Here is an 18,956-nt window from a genome sequence, read left to right as displayed (position 1 = left end):
CATTTTATAAAAGACATGCTCTGTAAGCAGCTGCTAGCACTGTCTTCCCTCCACACAGTATGCCAGTAGCTAGAAGGTGTGCACCATTAAATAATTATGTAATCAGTTGAATGATCGATGGGTTGCTCTAGTTGCTGCCAAATGAGATAATTATAGCATAGCAACAATCACTCAAAATAAACTGATTGTTTTTCAGGCTTCCCTCAAGTGTTATAGACCTGTATTATTAGAAGAAACCTTGCTAGCTGTGTTCTGTCACTAGGTAGTATTTGCCGTGTGGCTTTTCTGAATAAACACATGTACTCAACATTTTAAAATGCATACTATGGTATCTGCTGTGGTCAGAAAATATTCTTGGTATTCCTTCTGTTTTAATGCTCTAGTTACTTTCCTATTTAGGTATTCCACATAAAGCTCCATGAGCAAATTGAAATTCCAGCCCTGAGGCCAGGCTGATTGTGCATTCTGCAAGACATTGGACCTTCACTACACTTCACAAATGGCAATATTTTTCATTACGTCCACGCACTGCACGCAGTGAAAAAGGAAGAATCACCCAAGTGCCCTGTAAAACAATGGCCAGCCGTTAGGCTTGTACAGATCTTCCTGAAGTTCATGATTTTGTAAACACTAAAAGATCTCCCAATAAATTGCATGCAAATAACACTGTCTCTTGCCAGTGTCCATACCTTGGGATAAAGTGAGGATATGGAATGCAGAGGGAAACTGTTCTTTTTCTCTTTTGTGAGCATTTCATTACCTTTCAGAGTTAGGCCTGATTCACAAAATCTGGTGAGCTGTAAACCAGAGGAAGTTAAAAGAGTCAGTGGAATTTAAGGGACAATTCAAGAACACCTCAGCACTTTGAGTGAAATTTAAGCATACATAATTGTTTCTGGATTACATTTCTATTGAGGCTTACTTAATAAAAACAAAGTGGATGCGCCTGTTAGTCTAGTGTTGCCAGCTCCACGTTGGGAAATACCTGGATATTTGGGGGGTGGAGCCTAAGGAGGGCCAGATTTGAAAAGGGGAGGGACTTAAGTGGGGTATAATGCTATAGAGACTACCTTCCACAGTGACTATTTTCTCCAGGTGAACTGATTCTGTTACCTGGAGATCAGTTGGTAATAGTGGGCAAACTCCAGGCACCACCTGGAAGTTGGCAACTCTGTGTTAGTCTGTAGCAGTAGAAAAGAGTAAGAGTCCAGTAGCTCCTTTGAGGCTAACAGTCTGATAGACTCAGGTGAGTAGCCTTGTTGGCCTGAAGTAGCAGTTCTTATAAATTATACTTTTTTGTATATTTTTCTCTGAATTTGGCTGGAGTCTTGAACAGTGATTCTCTTCTTGTGGCGAGAGTAATATCATTGGTGTGTCTGTCTCAATATTGTATTCTCTGACTGGCAGCAGCTCTCAAGGGTCTCAGGCTAAGATCCTTTTCTGACATGTCCTGCATAGGAACCTCAAATGTATGGGTTGGATCCAACCAACTATTCTGCTGGTGAAAAACAAAGGAAAAGTCCCTCTTTGAAACAAACTAAAAGGTTATACTGTGATTTAAATGTACAAATGTAGAATGAGGCTGCAGCATGGAGGTGAATTGAATAAGAATGAGTGAGGGGTAAAATAACCTCTGCCTAGATCTAACCCTGTGTTTACCCCAGTGGGAAATGGAGTTCTATGAGGCCATTTCAGGAGTGGAAAATGGTATGGGGGTGAATCCGTTAAAACCACCCTCCCTCCATGACACAGCTCAGTCCTAATTGGGGCACCATATGCCTACTTTATAAAGGGAGAAAATTGCTTAGGAGCTTGTTTGCAAAACTTCCAGCATCATGTGGGGTTTAATTCTTGCTCACTTCACTTACTCTCTCTGGCAATATAAAAGGGAGTTGGGTTGAAGGGGGAGTTCACAGGGAAGAAGCTATGATGGTAAATGGGTTGTGAATTGCCATAAAAATGTTTTGTGTGGAATAATTTCTGTTGCGTGTGTGGGCATGAGATCAAGTGAGATCTAAGTGAGATCTTTTCTGTAGCTGCCTTTTAAATTTCTTCTGGAAGAGGCTGAAACCATACATCCTCCTTAGTAAGGCATAGTGTGTGTGTCTGTGTGCCTCCCCAAACCAGAAGAAAGAGAAAATAATGCATCAGTTCAAGAGGAAATACCAAGAAGTTAGAGCCTAAAGTATGGGAATGATTGGTAATGGAAAATTTGACACATGAATTGAGAAAGGTCCTGGCAAGTCAGAAGACTTTAAAACTAAGTGGTTTCTCTCTTTTTTTAAAAAAATACATGTGTATGTGTTTGTGGGGGGGGTGTAATTTGACAGGTGCTGCATAAATATTGGTTATTGTTAAAGTACTAAAAGGGGTTCTTTGAGCAATCTCTTTTGATTTCAGCTTACAGCCTGCATACTTGAGCTTTTGAAAACAGTTTGTGTTTATTTAGTAGTAGTTGCAAAACACTTATGTTTGTCACTGGATGTAGTGTCATAATATTTTGACGTGACTTGTGTTTTGTATTAAGGATAAAGAAAAGCTTAATTCACCTTTACATTTTTAAGAGTGGGGGTTTTAACAGTAGCCTTGGGAACATAGAATTTAAGTTTGTTTCTCACTCATGAAGTCCAGTTTTTTTGTTCTTGACCTGTAATTTTACTGCTTTACAATATGTTCTGATAACATCTTTCTTATTAATAATTTTTTTCTATGCAGCATCAAATCCATTTCCAGTTTGGAAGCTTTAAAAAAACCCCTGTAAATAAATGCTATTTAACATGTTGGAGACCTGGCAAAACTGTGTCTTATCAACCACTTAAACAAATTTATGGACGATTGGACAACTGCAGAATAAATGAAAAGCTAATATCATTCTAGCAGTTATGGCTCTGATAGCTTGTAGCACATAAAGGATATGAAGAAGAAGAGGGGACTGGATTTATACAAAGGAGATTGGTTTACAATCTGCTTTTCCTTCTCTTCCCCACAACAGGCACCCTGTGAGGTAGGTGGGGCTGAGAGAGCTTTTCCATAACTGCTCTTGAGCAGAGTAACTCTGCCAGAACTTGTGGCTGACCCAGGGTCACATCAGAAGGTGTATGTGGAGGAGTGGGGAATTAAACCTGGTTCTCCCAGATAGGAGTCCGTGCACTTAACCACTACACCAAACTGGCTCTCAGTTAATTCTCACATGTTGCAAACCATTAAAGGAAAAAAATGAAAGGCACTGAGATGTGTTGCTTTGAAACAAACCAGTCTTTGGCACATTTCATGGTCAAACACTATTGCAGTGCAACAAACTGTCTTCGTAAGTAGAACCTTGGATCTTTCCAGTAGAATTCTGCTCTTAATTGATCCTGGGATTATGCCATTTTAGGGTCCAAACAAAAAACAACAACAACCAAAGTCAAGACTGTAACTTGATCACAGCTGTGGATCATTGAGAGAGCCGCTCTGCCTTATTCTGAGTGTCTTGACTAAGCCAAGGACTATTATATAAAGTATTAATAATGAATGCCTCTGAATATTTGCAGGGTTGGTTGTATCTCTCAGTTTCAACAAAATACCCACAACCCTACTGAGGGGGTAAGAAAGCATGCAAGACTGAAGCATTAGGACATGTTTAATTTTAAATGCCTATATATTGCATAAGCATAAATATACAAGTCTGATATCTGATGTGTTCACCACTCTTTAACTTTTTTTTTATGGAAAGCGTGGTGAGGAGACCTAAGGACAAGACCTTCATTTTGTATTATCATTTCTAGGCAGCACTCTGTTCATTCCTTTTGCTTTCTAATATTTTTGGTGGTTTATAGCGGCATCACCCTCTCCTCCATTTTATCCTCACAATAACAACCCTGTGAAGAAGGTCCAGGGTTCATCTGGAGAACTTCCATGGTAGAGTGGGGATTTGAACCTGGGTCTCCCAGATACCTGCCTCTCTAATCACTATACCATGCTGGCTTGATCTATGCTCATTACAAAACAAACTCTCCCGGAAGTAGCCATTAGTTCCACCAGAACACCATCCAATCAATGCCAATTTATACAACAGCATAAGTATGTTAGAAGTAAGTACCGAACAGCATATGGGACATTCTTATTTTTCAGCATGTAAAATGATCTCCCACATTTGAGGATTACAAAGGAACTTTATAGTGTAGTCCAAAGGTGTCAAAATCATTTTTAATGAGGGTTGGAGCTGACATAAATGTAACTTTGTTGGGCCAGACCGTGTGTGTCATAAAATATAATGCCAGGTACTGGAGATAGAAACTGTATAAAGGACAGCAGCTGGTAAGCTCCGAGTTGGAGTATCCTCATTGCAAAGCCCTATGGGCTAGGAGGAGAGTGCAGAGGAAAACCAGCATAGGTGGACTGGAGAGGCAGCAATGCAGTGCTGGGCAGATGCTCCTACACTTCTTGACTGCTGCAGGCAGGGCCATTCTGCTGTACTGAAGCCACAGTGGAGTGGCTCCACCCAGCACTCCCTCACTTTCACCAGTTGCTTGAGGGCTGCATAAGAGTCCAGGATGAGCAGTTTCCATGCCCCAGGCCTTATGTTTGACACCCCTGGTCTATTGGGGTTGTCTATATTCTCTACTATTTGAGGGGATGGACAACTAGGTTCACTTTCAGATAGTATGGTTTATACATAGATAAAAGGTTAAAATATCTACAAGCACAGAATTCTGAACAGAAGACAGAATGGGGAGCCAATTCAGAATTACTCTGGATTGATGACTTTCATTGGGTTTAGCCCAGAATAACTCTGCATTGGACTGAACTGTCAGAGAAGGAAGAAGAAAGGGTGCTGCAATATTCAGTGAAAGAGGCAGCAAATGTGGTCTGAGGGGGAAAAAAACCTGCAGAAAGGAGAAAGGAGCAAATGTTTAAAATGTTACAAATCTCAAAACAAGATTTATCAAGTGGACGCAAAATGAGCGTAGGGCCTCAGGACCCATGGTGCTTCGATACTGTTAAAACTCATTCTATTGGCCTCAGTTCTTCCCAGCCTTTGGAATTAATTTCCATGAAGGTTACGATGTCCTAAAGAACACAGAGAATCTCCAAATATAGCATACTATCTTCTGCAGAATTTGAAAGTGGTATGCCTACATCTGCAAAACACTCCGTTATCACATAAGCAGCATGGACAAGCCATGATGTAGAGTTCATTCCTGTCTTCTTTGATGTAATAGATATAATGGGTTGGATCCCACTTCTGACTACCCCAAAAGACTATGATAGGGTTCTTGAGGCCTGCAGGAACAAAAGCCATGTGGGATGAGGTTGTAGTGAGGACGACAATTGGGCGAGAGTGAACAAAAAGTTGTCTGAATCCAACCAATCTGGAAATGAAATGCTCCAGTAATTTGTCCAAAACTGAACCTAATGAAAGAATTCCTGTATCTCTCAGTGTAGTGTCTCTAGTAAAAGGTGATAGATATGACCTTAGGACCAAAAGGTGATGACACATGACGAATTCTGAAATATTATGGTAGTTTTAACGGGGAGAAAAGTGGAACAACAGCCAATAAAAACCTTTTCACATCCTTTCTGTGTGCAAATGAAATGCAGCAGTGGAAGATGTGGCAGTTCCCCAGTTTATTTTTAATTAAAATTTGGCCACAGCTGTGTTTTATTTTCAGAGAGACCGGTCTGCTTATGATGTGAATTAATGTCCTGTTCGAGAAGCACCCCAGCACATTTCTCTGTCAAGACCAATTAATCTCCTGGGAGCCTTGGGGTAAAAAAAGATCAGGGATCAACATTTTACTACTCAGAGAAGCTGGGAAGTTATAGAGCTGTAGGCAGAAGGGTGAAAATAAAAGTCATAATAGCACAGGGATTAGAGGCCCTGGTAAAAAAAGAAGAAATAATAAAGTTCACCTGAAGGTTTTATAAAGAGACTGGACAGCACCTGCCATTGAGTTGTGCTGGGTAGCTCTGGTTTTTAGACATCTGCTTTTCTTTAAATAGAAATGTAGTTTTACACACCTGGTTAAATGACACCTCACTCTGCTTATTGGGGGTTAACAAGACCATCTCTGTCTCTTGCATGGTCATCAGAGCTTTTTTTGTAGAAGGAACTCCTTTACATATTAGGTTACACCCTCCTGATGTAGCCAATCCTCTAAGAGCTTACAGGGCTCTTCTTACAGGGCCTACTGTAAGCTCTTGGAGGACTGGCTACATCGGGGGGGGGGGGGTGTAGCCTAATATGCAAAAAAAAAAAAATCTGCTACAAAAAAAGCCCTGATGGTCAGTAAATACTGAGAAGCAACAAGCCAGACCACATGATGGATGAGCAGCCCTGGTTAGTAAATCACAAATTGTGAAAGCCTGCCTTAGCCCTAGGTGTATGTCCTGTAGCTTTCAAGTGTAATTGCAAGCTATAGGACTCATAGCTCCTCCCAGCATTCAGTTATATAGACACAACCATAATAATGATAATTAAGTACTGTTAAGTCGCAACCAACTTACGGTGGTCTCTCATAGGTTTTCAAGGCAAGAGATGAGTGGAGAACACTGGAGATGGTTTGCCATTGCCTTGTCTCTGCATAGCAATTCTGGCCTTCTTTGATTTCCCATGCAAGGACTGACTTTGACCAACCCTACTTAGCTTCCAAAAGTCAGCCCAATCTGCACTATTCAGGCTATTACAAGCTGCTATTGAAAGCACAGGAGAATACCAGGATACTGAAAAACAGGGCTACCGTGGCTTGTTGAAAATGTTTGCAGTAATAAGCAGGGCTTTTTTTGAGCAGGAACGCACAGGAGCACAGTTCCGGTTGGCTTGGTGTCAGGGGCTGGGGCCTAATAGGCAAATGAGTTCCTGCTAGGCTTTTTCTACAAAAAGCCCTGTACAAAACAATGGTGATGTCAGGAATGTGTAGCCTAATATGCAAATGAGTTCCTGCTGGGCTTTTTCTTCTAGAAAAGCCCTGGCAATAAGCAAAACCTAATGCAGATCAATTGGATTTTGTCCTACCATGAGAGCATCCTAGAGGAATGCAGCAGAGAACTGATGTATCGAAAATAAAGACGTGTGCTTGTGTCTAGAGTCAAATTATTTGCAGCTTTGCTGTCTGTGATGTTTCTCCACCAAGCTTCGGTAGCTGTCGGGATTCCCTAACCACACCCAGCTGAATTAATATAAGAGTTAGCTTGGGTAATTTGATAGTAACTACCTTGTTTGATGTAGGATGCAGCCATTCCTCCAGCAGCATCTCAGGTTCAGCAAACTTCTCTGCTTGTGGACTAGCCAAGTTGTTGGGAATCCTTTCAAGATGTCATTTGATTGGCCGCAGCTGTGTCCGTTACAGCTAGGACACAGTAAAATATTTCTTTCTTATGTCCTCAGCACAAAGGGCATGGTTTAGCCTTTGGCAGACTTTACAGTATGCCTTCTTATAGTTCCAAGTTGGTGCCAGTCAATTCAGAAGTTATTCTCCCCTTGCCGCAGTTAAGTTCAGACAAAACTCTGAACTACTGCTTGGAGGACTGGAAATAAAGGATTCCTCCTCTCTTTTCCGTTCCCTGTTCATTCCTAGCTGCTTGTCAGGATATCTGTCGTGACCTGTAACTGATTAGTACTTTTCCTTCAAAGCAGAATCAGAAAACCACTGTAGAAGGAAAGGACTGGCTATGGATTGCTGCTCATGGCAAACTATGATTAGTGTTAAACAGGAAATTGAAAGGGGAAATAACCTTGAGAAGGGGGAAGAGGTGATGTTAATGCCTTTTTCTGATTCTTCAAACCATTGCTGAAAACAGGGCTGTGCAGTCCCCATAATGACAGCAACAGACCAGATGATTTTGCTTAGAACTCAGGGCCAGATCTCTGTTCAAGTAAATGAGGAAGTGGCACTACTGCTGAGGACAGTGGGACAGGAGCAGCCAGTGGGCATCCAGTGACTTATTTAGTTTCCACAGGGCATGCAAGGATAAATTGTTTAAGTGGGACTTTGGAGGGTAACCACATGTTTGGACTGTTTTTATTAGAGGTGTGGTGATAGCCACATAGTTTAATAATTTAACATTTCAATGTTAATACTTTATATTTGTTATTTGTTTTTATGTTGTTTTACCTTAATGTTGTAAGTCAGTGGTCCCCAACCTTTTTGGCACCAGGGACCAGTTTTGTGGAATACAATTTTTCCATGGACCAGCCCGGGGGCGGGGGAGGATGGTTTCGGGATGATACAGTTGTGCACTTTATTTTGGTGTGGTAGTTAAGTGTGTGGACTCTTATCTGTGAGAATTGGGTTTGATTCCTCCACTTGCAGCTGCTGGAATGGCCTTGGGTCAGCCATAGCTGTGGCAGAGCTGTCCTTGAAAGGGTAGCTTTTGGGAGAGCTCTCAGCCACACCCACCTCATGGTTTCTGTTGCGGGGGTGGGGGGAGGTAAAGGAGATTGTGAGCCACTCTGAGATTCGGAGTGGAGGACAGGATATAAATCCAATGTTGTCTTATTATTATTACACTGTAATATATAATGAAATAATTATACAACTCATGGCCTGGGTGCTAACCGGTCCATGGCCCAGGGGTTGGGGACCCCTGTTGTAAGTCACTGCAAGATCCTTTGAATGAGTGGCAACTAAAACATCTTATTTATTTTAGAACATCCTTCCCTGTGGAACAGGGCTCAGGAAGTGTAATTATAGCCTGCAGTTGTCAGCTTACTTTTTCTGCAGGAGATCCTGTACTTTTGGACAAGTCTGTTAGGAGAAACTTTGCTGATGTGTTTACAGAGCTGTTAAAGGCATGCTCACCTTGCCAGCTAATACACAATTGTAAAATGTTGATTCTGAATTAGCCTCTCTGCTTTCCATTCCCGTGGCTATCCATCCATTTAAGAAAGTGAGTAGTGGAGACGAGGGAATGGCAGTGATTTCTCCTGTGCTGCACATTCCTCAAGCACTTCTGAATCAATGGTAAGGCAAGTGTATATTCAGAGAGTGAGTCAGGTTTTCACACAGGCTGTAAAGGCCCTTATTTACATTGCCCTCAGGGCATCTCTGTGCTTCTACCAGCAGACGTGCTCCTGGAGTGATGTGCTCTCATTACCACTCATTTCATTGAAATGCAATCAAACCCGCCCCCCCCCCGCCCCCCTAGATTCATAGGCTAACAATTTCCAGGTATAAATGTTTGCTTTCATGAAGTAGAGCCCTCTGCTGGTATCTGTAAAGATCAGGGATATTCACTGTTGGCTTTTTTTTTTTTTTTTAACATGAATGCATAGGAACGCAGTTCCGGCTGGCCTGGTGTCAGGGTGTGTGGCCTAATACGCAGATGAGTTCCTGCTGGGCTTTTTCTACAAAAAAGCCCTGTTCACTCCGGATTTGCACCAGACAGTGCCTGGTCTATTGTCTCAACAAAGCTGTGTGTTCCACTATTCTTATCACAAAAATGCTCCAGCTTGTACTGTGAGACCTCTTTTGGAAGTGCCAAAAGTTACCATGTTGCCATTGAAAACCAATGGGACAGCGGTTTACAGAATTCCTGCAATCCATTGGCATTCCCAGTCCATTTTATTCTTCTACAGTAATTCATTTTGGTAAGCATGATTGCTTGCTCTTTCTTAAAGCAATAAAATCTCTTACTGCATATATGCACATGAGAAGACTGTAACAGCATTTTGCTTTTATGCCCTGAATTGACATGTCTCTTTCTGACAGCCTTATCAAGACAGCATGTTAGTTGGACTGTTATAGCCTACATCCAAGTACCTGATTTCTAATTCTCAGGACAGATTTCTCTGATTGTCGAACCACACACATTTATGTGTCCATCAATTAAATTAGATGATTTTCATTTTTTGTTTTTGCGCTCTCATGTCACAGCCAAACCCTTTAGGGTTTTCAGGGCAAGAGACATTCAGAGGTGGTTTGCCATTGCCTGCCTGTGTAGCAACGCTGGAATTCTTATCCAAGTAATAACCAGCCCTGCTTAGCTTCCGAGATGTGATGAGATCAGGCTAATTTAGGCCCATCCAAGTCAGGGCACTTTTAATATACACAGATGCTATCCTATTAGTACATTGTTTTCCAGTGAAGGGCAGTAAACAGTACATAATATTTTGCTTTACTTCAGCAAGGAGTTGAAATTAAATTTGGTACACAGATCATTAGTATGAGTCTATATGGTGGACTGAAGAGCCTCGTGGTGCAGAGTGGTAAAGCTGCAATACTGCAGTTGTAAGCTCTGCTCACAACCTGAGTTCGATCCCCGGTGGGAGCTGGGTTTTCAGGTAGCCAGCTCGAGGTTGACTCAGTCTTCCATCCTTCTGAGGTTGGTAAAATGAGTACCCAGCTTGCTGGGGGGGAAGTGTAGCTGACTGGGGAAGGCAATGTCAAACCACCCCGTAAAAAGTCTGCCGTGAAAACGTTGTGAAAGCAACTTCACCCCAGAGTCGGAAACGACTGGTGCTTGCACAGGGGACCTTTCCTTCCCTTCCATATGGCTGATTACAGACCGGCACTTTGTGTCAACTCAGAGATGCCTCTGAAGTCGGCCCAAAAAACCCTTCAAGATGGCAACATCTGGTGGCCATCCCAATTGTGTACTCACCCTGTCCTTGAGGCTGCTCCACCCACCTCAAAAAGGCACCATGGCAAAAGTGATGCCTTTTTGCTGGGGCATTTCTGAGGCAGCTCCCAGGCGTCTGGAAGGCTGGGGAGCTCCTGAAGAATGCCTGGGGAGCCGCAAATGGGACACGTGAGTGTTCCAAATGCTCCCTGGGTGCTCACAGCCCGCCCCTTTTTTGAGCACCATCCAAAAGCTCCGGGGTGCTCTATTTCTGGCTAGCTGTATTCGGGGCGGCTGCAACCTGCCCCAAACCAAATGGCTGTTATCAGCCTATGTGCGCCAAAGGAACATACGCATTCTTATTTTTTTTAAAAATGGTGAATGTTTTTACATTTGTAAATAATATGCTATAGTTCTTGATAAGTATTTAAATAACAGTTGGACTAAAACTTGTGAAATATATTATTTTCTGGGTTTTGATTTTTTTTTTTTTTGCACCTTAACTTTGATTTTTCTTCAAGGTAATCTCTCTAAGACTAGGTACACATGGGCAGCTTGGGGCAGCACCTCCCAGCACAGAAAAAAAAATGTCACTGTCTGAGGCACCCTGGGGCGGTCAGACAGTGCATGCCCCATTTCTGAAAGAGGGATGGGCTGTGCATGCTCTGGAGAAGCCGTCAGACCACTCAAGCGCATGGTAGGCACTTCCCAGGTGCTCCCCACCTATTCAGATGGCTGGGAAAGGTGACAGGGAAGCCCTTGGGAGATTTGCTACCACTTAGTAACTGGTATCTTTTTAAGGTGGGAGTGATGTGCACATTTGACTGCACAATTTAAGTCCAGCTGTGGGGAGTTCCTGTGTTGGCCCAAACAGGCCATCTGATTTCAGCCTAAGTCTTGGCTCTTTCCACTGCAGTGGTGCCCAGGACTTAGCTTTTCTGAAATGAGGAAACAGTAGAATATGACTGTGTTGCACAAGAACCTCTGAAGGACAAAGAATAGCAGGCAGTAGAAGCAATAGTCATATGCTTATAAAAGGAATTCTCCTTGATGTTGCATAAAGGCCTGCTCCTATTTAATCTTTGATGGGGGAGTAATTACCTACTACATTTACGTGGCTATTGAGGGCCATAAATCTTACAGTTCATTCTTGTGTACTGGAGAATGATGCCTGGGTGGTATTTAATTCATTCAACATTCTTGTTAATAAGAGTGTCTAATTAAGAGGTCTATAATGATAATTCCTCAGGAGAAATCCTAATGGGCTGTTATTGCAATTGTTTTATAAAGCAAGTCATGCGGGTTCTCTATATATTTATTAATCTGGATATATTGTAAGTATATGTGTTCTTTTAAAGAATTCAACGACATACACCTTATGCAAGTCCCACCTATGTGTGTGAGGTCGCAAGATATCTAAAAGCTTTGAGGATTATGCCCAAGTCATATACCATTAGTTGGATCCTATGACTTTTGGATCTAAAGTGCTCATAAGAACAGATCTCCTTCCACTTTTCCGTGGCATTCCAGGGAAATTTGTTGCTGGAGATCAGGGAATCAACATGGATGAAGGCCAATGTGGTACAGAAGACTACACTGAGGAAGGGAAGTGACCACGTCTCCTTCTGCCAGTGCAGCTTCTCCAGGATCAAAAGGATCTGTTGGTAGAAGGGGAAGATGGGAAGTTTTCTTCCATTATATATAGCTTTTTGTCCCCAAGGATCAGCCCATTTTCCAACAATTCCTTTTCTGAGATTGCTATGGAAAGAGGAAGGTGCGAGTTTACCGGATTCAACCCCACATTATCTATTAATGTTGAACAAAACTTGAATAGATTATAGGATATTATATTGCCTCTGTGCCATCACATGCAGGAGTATAATAAAACTTCATTAATCCTGGCTGTTAAGAAAATGCCTTTATACTTTGTGTTTTCATGTTAAATCAGTGTGTGTGGGTTGGGTTCTCTGCATGGCCCGATCTGTGGATAATTATCCAGAGACTGGAGGCACAGACTGACAAGACAGATCTTTCTACAAACCCAGAAGGCATCCCAGACTCACAGAAAAATCTGGGTAAAAACCCATTAGGGTTAAAATGGCACAAAACAACAAGAAGTGCCTGTAATTTTAAGAAACTAATGCTCTCACTGGCTGTTGCTAGGCAGCCAAACAGTATTACCAGCTTTCAAGCCTTGGTTTCTATCTGAAAAAGTCAGGAGAGAGAGCAGGGCCCTTTCCAAGGGTATTTTGGCCTTTGAGGAAGGACTCATCAGAGCCAGATTTAACAGCAGCTCTTGGGCAATTTGCTACAACATGACTTGCATGACTCACCAGGACTGGATGATTGCTACTGTTCAACAACAGCTCCTCATTCCACAAAAAAAGTATTGATTAGCATTTCCGACAAGGATCTGGATGACACAGGTTCAAATTACCACTCTACTGTGGAAACTGAGCGTCCTTGAGCCAGTTACACATTGTCAGCCTACCTTACCCCACAGGGAGAAGAGGAGAATGATGTAAGCTGCTTTGTGTCCCATTATGGAGAAAGGTGGAGTCCATTCACAAAGAGGGCAGGATAGAAATTTGAAGAATAAATTAAAAAATAAATAAAATAGCTGAAGAGGGAGGGCAGATAAATGTGTGTGTGAAGAATGAAGGAAACCAGAAAGAATGATGATAGAGGTTTCCAGGAAGAGCAAAAGAGAAATACTGTAGGGAAGACTATGCAGGGGAAAATGAAGTGTGCCCCACATTTCCTTGCAAATTTCTCACCATGCAGCTGAACCTGGACTGGTTGCCAGAACCACACAATTAGGGTATAGGGTTTTTTTGGGTAGAGGTTGTCAGGGGTAGGTAAGAAGGGAAGCAGAAAATGGGTGCAGATAAAGGAACAATTTTTTTGGTAATAAATTTATGTTTTACTAATTAAAACAAATAAAATACAGTACAGTATGATAGGACATATAGAATAACAGGCATTCAAAAAGGAACCTATATTTGAAGGGGATCTCCCCACCACTATGATATTGATTCCCTCCAAATAATAATTGGCATCCATGTGTCCAAAAAAAAGAAGAAAAGAACTTAGAATCTAAAACTGTAGGGTTAACCATTACAGAAATCTTCTTCATAACCATAAGATCCCAAGTTTTAACATTCTGCAATGTTAAATAGGGAGGTTTGTCCTCCCAGTTGGTTGCAGTACACAAACATACTGTTGCCAAATGTACAATTATTGGTGGGTGGGAAGGAGAGAGGGAAGCAGGAAAAGGGGAGAGGCTAAGAGGGCTGCCACGAAAAGGGAAAGAAGAAATAGTGGGAGAGAGGGGGGAAATGTCCCCCAGCAAGTCCTTGTGGGTCCCACTTGTACATTTATAAAATTATGTGTGGTATGGTGAAAGAATTCTATCCCCTTTCCTGTATTACAGGAATTCAGGGTTACTCTGTAGATTCAGGACAAACAAAATAATGAATTATGAAATGCATTTTGTAGCTTATAGAACTGAATACCTCAAGATGTGGTAATGAATACTCAGCAACTTCTAGCCATGGTGATTAAATGGAACCACCAGATTTACATACAGAATCCAGGATTTTTTGTGACAGGGGCCAGCAAAAGAGGATGTTACCCTGTTTGTGGTCTTCCTTAAGCATTTGTTGATCATGTGAAACAAGCTGCTAGATCAAAGAGAGGGATACCTAGTCTTATCTATCAGAGCTGTGGAGGCACGTATCTGAAGAAATGTAATGTAGAAAGCCTACATTTCTTAAAGAAGTGTTGAAAACTTGTGGCAGCTGAAATAGATATCCAGTATTGAAATGTCTAGTACAAAGAATTATGCTGATCTACAAAGATCACTGGTGATGGACACTGACCTAAATGAGTTTGTTCTACTTCGGCATGATAAACTTCATTACACCATCAATATTGTCTCAATATTTTGAGTTTCAGAAAATTTTATTCCATGGAACAGTATTCAAGGAGCTAGAAGAACTACTAATTAAAACATACAATGAGAAAGAACCAGTAGCTGTGCCAACAGATGCCTTTTTATAGGGTGACGTGTCAGATTGTTGCAGAAGTCCTTCCTTCCCTATTGTGAATGTTTCCAGCTGACTGGCAGCTAACCAACAAATTTATGTCCAAATGGAAAAAGAAATGTTTGCAGTAGTGTTTAGATATACAAGATTCCACTAATTCAGTTGGGCTGTTATTTTTTAAATATAATTTTCACAAAAACCTTTGAGTGTAACAGAGCACTATTACAAGTGAAATATAGATGAGGCAAAGGTTTAAGAGTTACTGATGCTCTACTCAGGGCCTAAGTAGAAAAAGGTTGAGTTACTTATGAGGAAGTTGTTGTTGCTATACATCATAAGAGAGCCCAGTCTTAAAATCAATAGATACAGAGCATTAACATATAGATAATACAGGTTATCAAAAATGCATATATTTATTACAAGTGATTGTGCTGTATGATTTTAATTCTTACTGAGGCTACATTTGGGCTAGAGATGCCAATCTCCAGGTGAGGGCAGGGGATCCCCTGGATTGGAGGCCCTCCCCCCGCTTCAGGGTCATCAGAAAGCGGGGGGAGGGGAGGGATATGTCTGCTGGGAACTCGATTATTCCCCATGGAGACTTATTTTCATAGGAAATAATGGAGAATTGATCTGTGGGTATCTGGGGCTCTGGGGGGGGGCTGTGTTTTGAGGTAGAGGCACCACATTTTCAGCATAGCATCCAGTGTCTCTCCCCAAAATGCTTCCCAGGTTTCAAAAAGATTGGACCAGGGGGTCCAATTCTATGTGCCCCAAAAGAAGATGCCCCTATCCTTCATTATTTCCTATGGAAGGAAGGCATTTAAAAGATGTGCAGTCCTTTTTATATGTGATGACCCTTTGGAGTTCAATTATGCTTGTCACAACTTTGCTCCTGGCTCCACTCCCAAAGTCCTCATATATTTCTTGAATTGGACTTGGCAACCCTAATTTGGGCCTATAACTGTTTTTAAATCATTTGTAATAAATACATGCATTTTTTATAACCTGTGTTATCTGTGTGTTAATGCTTGTATATCTATTGATTTTAAGATTGGGTCCTCTTATTTGTGGGTATTTAACCTTTTAGTTTCTTAATTCATATTTGTTCCCCTTCCTTTTTCGTTCTCTGCTATACACATCATGACATCTTTTTTGCTGATCTTATCAACACCTCTGAAAGTATTTGAAATGGGTACTGCAGATAATAGAGTTTCATACATCCTTTAAAAATTACTGTTTCTAAGGGGTGGCCAGAAAGAGGTTCCAGAAAATATCAGGACTTACTGGCATTCTGAAGAAGAATTAACTGTATATGGTAGACACATTATTTAAAATGATGGAATCCTAGTGCCATAAGACATCAGGATAGAAATATTGCCTACTATACAGAAGAGTCTTAGGGGATTTGTTGAACTGTGTAAAGGAAGGCCTTGAGAAATTATTCATCAGCCAGGCATGTGAGCTTGAATTGAAGACTCGGCACAGCCATGCAGCAGATGTCAAACGTTCAGGAATAAAAAAAGATCAGAAAGAATCTATTCCTCATGAAATTCCAAGAAAGACCTTGACAGAAACTGTGAGGATGACATGAGTCTATATCAGATGCAGACAAGCCGGACTCTCAAGTCAGAGCAAATGAACATGTTGCAGCGCAAAGTGCCACTGAGACACTAGGCAAGGTTTGAGCTGTAGATACCTTGACTACATCTAGGGTTGCCAGGTCCTGCCTCACTGCTTGCAGGGGGATCCTGGACCTGGTTCATAGAACTTGTCAAAAACAGAGTGCTGTCGTGCAACATCAGAGACGTGATGACATCACTTCCGAGTGACATCATTGCATCAAGGATGTTGCACAATGACATCCCTGTTTGGGGGTGGTGTTTCCCCCACTGGCATCTGGTGTATTGGAGCCTCAAAAACTGGGGGATCCCTTGGCCGGAGTGGGGATCTGGCAGCCTTATCTGCATCAACAGTAGAGTGATGAGAAAAACTATGAGATACAAGAATGGTAGTCCCCCCTCCCTGGGGAAAAAATGGGAGAAGTGTAACGAGAGTAGGGAAGTCAGTGTTCCATGAATGGATGCATGGATAAAAGCAGTCCAGGAGAAGATTGACAGAGAACTGAAACCATTGTGAGGCTGTTCGTAGTAAGTGTTAATGTTTGTTTGATCTCAACTTCATTATCCTTTGGCACATGTTATAAGGTTTGCAGCAGCAAGTCTGTGTTGTGGAGAATTTTCAAATCAGTTTTGGAGTCACAGATTTTACTAAATATTTTTACTTTCCTTTAGATAGAATTCCCTTTAGTAGTTCAATAATGGCTATTTTTTTAAGGCAAAGGACATATTAGAAAAGTTAAAAAGAATTTTTTCCCCAAAACAAATATATAGGGCTTCAGTCTGTCATTCTATTTAACTGAGGTGTGCTTCTTTGGAACATGTCTCTAACAAAGAAGCGGAGGAGGAGAAGAGCATCTTTTTGTATCCCGCTTTTCTCTACCGTAAGAAGTCTCAAAGCAGCTTACAATTTCCTTTGATTCCTCTCCCCACAACAGGCACCTTGTGAGGTAGGTGAGACTGAGAGAGTTTTAAGAGAAATGTGACTGGCCCATGACCACCAAACTGGCTTAATGTGGAGAAGCAGGGAATCAAACCCATTTGTCCAGATTAGGATCTGCCACTGTTAACCACTATACAATGCTGTCTTTTGTATCAGAGGAAGAGTTTTTGTGGTGGAAGACTGTATTGTCATTAACTGAATGGAGTGCTAAGATGCAGCCCAAGTTATGTCAAAATATGTCAAAACTTTCCATAGCTAAATGCTAATACAGGGGTGTCAAACATGTGGCCAAGGGGCCAAATCAGGCCCCTGGAGGGTTCCTATCAGGCCTGTGAGCAACTCACTGTCATCTGCTTCCTTATGCATCACAATTTGCTTTGCTATACCAGGCTTGCTGAATTGTACAGAAGCTACAGAGCAAAGCCCCTATCTTGGGGAGGAAGTGGGGGAAGGAGAGCTAGCTTTGCCAGGCTCTCTCAGTTGCACAGCAGAGCTGCTGAACCAAGCCTCTCTTCCTTCTGTCGAGTGAGGCTCAACAAACCAGTGAAGTGAATTAGGCTGTGTGTGTGTATTTGCCTGTATAAAGTTTATCTCTCTCCCATCTGGCATTACATTTTATGACACACATGGCCTGGCTCCACAAGGTCAAGATCCAGCCCTTATAACAAATGAGTTTGACACCCCTGTGCTAATGTATAGCACATATAGAGGTCTGTCACTGTGCAGATCTTTCTGACTCTGAAAAATTGACTGGGTAGGACATTGACACAAGTACAGCAATGAACACTTTAGGGTTCATTGATTATCCCAGTTGTAGAACAAGCATTATACCTAATTCCAAACTGGACCATAAATTGTATGATCATTAGGTCTGCAAAACGGAACTTGAGGCAGATGGGATTTTCATTTTTACAAACTTGAAGGAAGTCTCTATATTGCAGGAAAATCTTTTTTTTTAAAGAAAAAACAGGGAATTAATACTTCCCCAAATAACAGAAGCAACACCTTTAGCTATAAGGAAATAATGCCCTTTGTCCTATCAGTGGCCATTTTGGGGATTGCTGGGCAACCATGACAATGTTGCTGAACCTTCCAAATCTTGACTTCTATAAAGCAAAACTGTGGAGGAGGAGCAGGGGTAAACTGGGAGGACAAAGCAACCTGGAAAGAGGAGGAAGACTTGTCAGGCCTGGTGGCCCTTGTGTGACTCAGACATAGGCACAGTAGCTCCCATGGACTTGAATTTGCCAGCCACTATGCAGCTTTTGCAACTTGAGGAAAGACTTTCTGGTGCTAAACATTTTGTTCACGAGTTACGGTTGCCACCCTTGGCTGCCACCCTGGCATGAGAATTTGGGGTGGTGGAGAAAAACTCTTCAGAATGCAACTGAAAGTGATGGCCTCATGTTGGGGTAACATTCTTGGATTCACTCAAAACTCTATGGTTAAATGTGCTAGGGTTAATCCTAGAAATGTCATCTCGACAAGATGACATCACGTCCAGTTTTGTGGTGGAAGTCATGTTGCATGCTGGCACAGCACTTAAAGACTCCCTCATCCCCCCCCCCCCCCGCCAGCTTGATGGCAGGGAACGGAGGTCCAAGGTCAGAAAATCTCTCCCTACAGAAAGAGGCCTGGCCCTCATGGCATGGGTGGATGTGCTGGAAGTTTAGGAGTAATTCCCATTCATTTTGTGTCAGCTTGTGGATTAAGTAATTAATAGATGTGATCAAGGAAAGTCCCATCTACTCCACCTCCGGTATTCATAAACAAACTCTGCCATTGTCTCTGCCAGTCTCGGAATGT

General features: G+C 41.9%; 1 protein-coding gene across 1 annotated transcript in view; it reads left to right on the top strand.

The window, feature by feature from the left end:
* Positions 1 to 18,956, top strand: part of NALF1 (NALCN channel auxiliary factor 1) — a 561,463-nt gene that overhangs the window by 256,387 nt on the left and 286,120 nt on the right. The window lies entirely within an intron of this gene.

Source organism: Heteronotia binoei, chromosome 3, assembly GCF_032191835.1.
Source record: "Heteronotia binoei isolate CCM8104 ecotype False Entrance Well chromosome 3, APGP_CSIRO_Hbin_v1, whole genome shotgun sequence".
NCBI classification, from domain to species: Eukaryota; Metazoa; Chordata; class Lepidosauria; order Squamata; family Gekkonidae; genus Heteronotia; species Heteronotia binoei.
The sequence above is the reverse complement of the archived record's forward strand: the minus strand, read 5'-3'. Positions and strand labels throughout refer to the sequence as shown.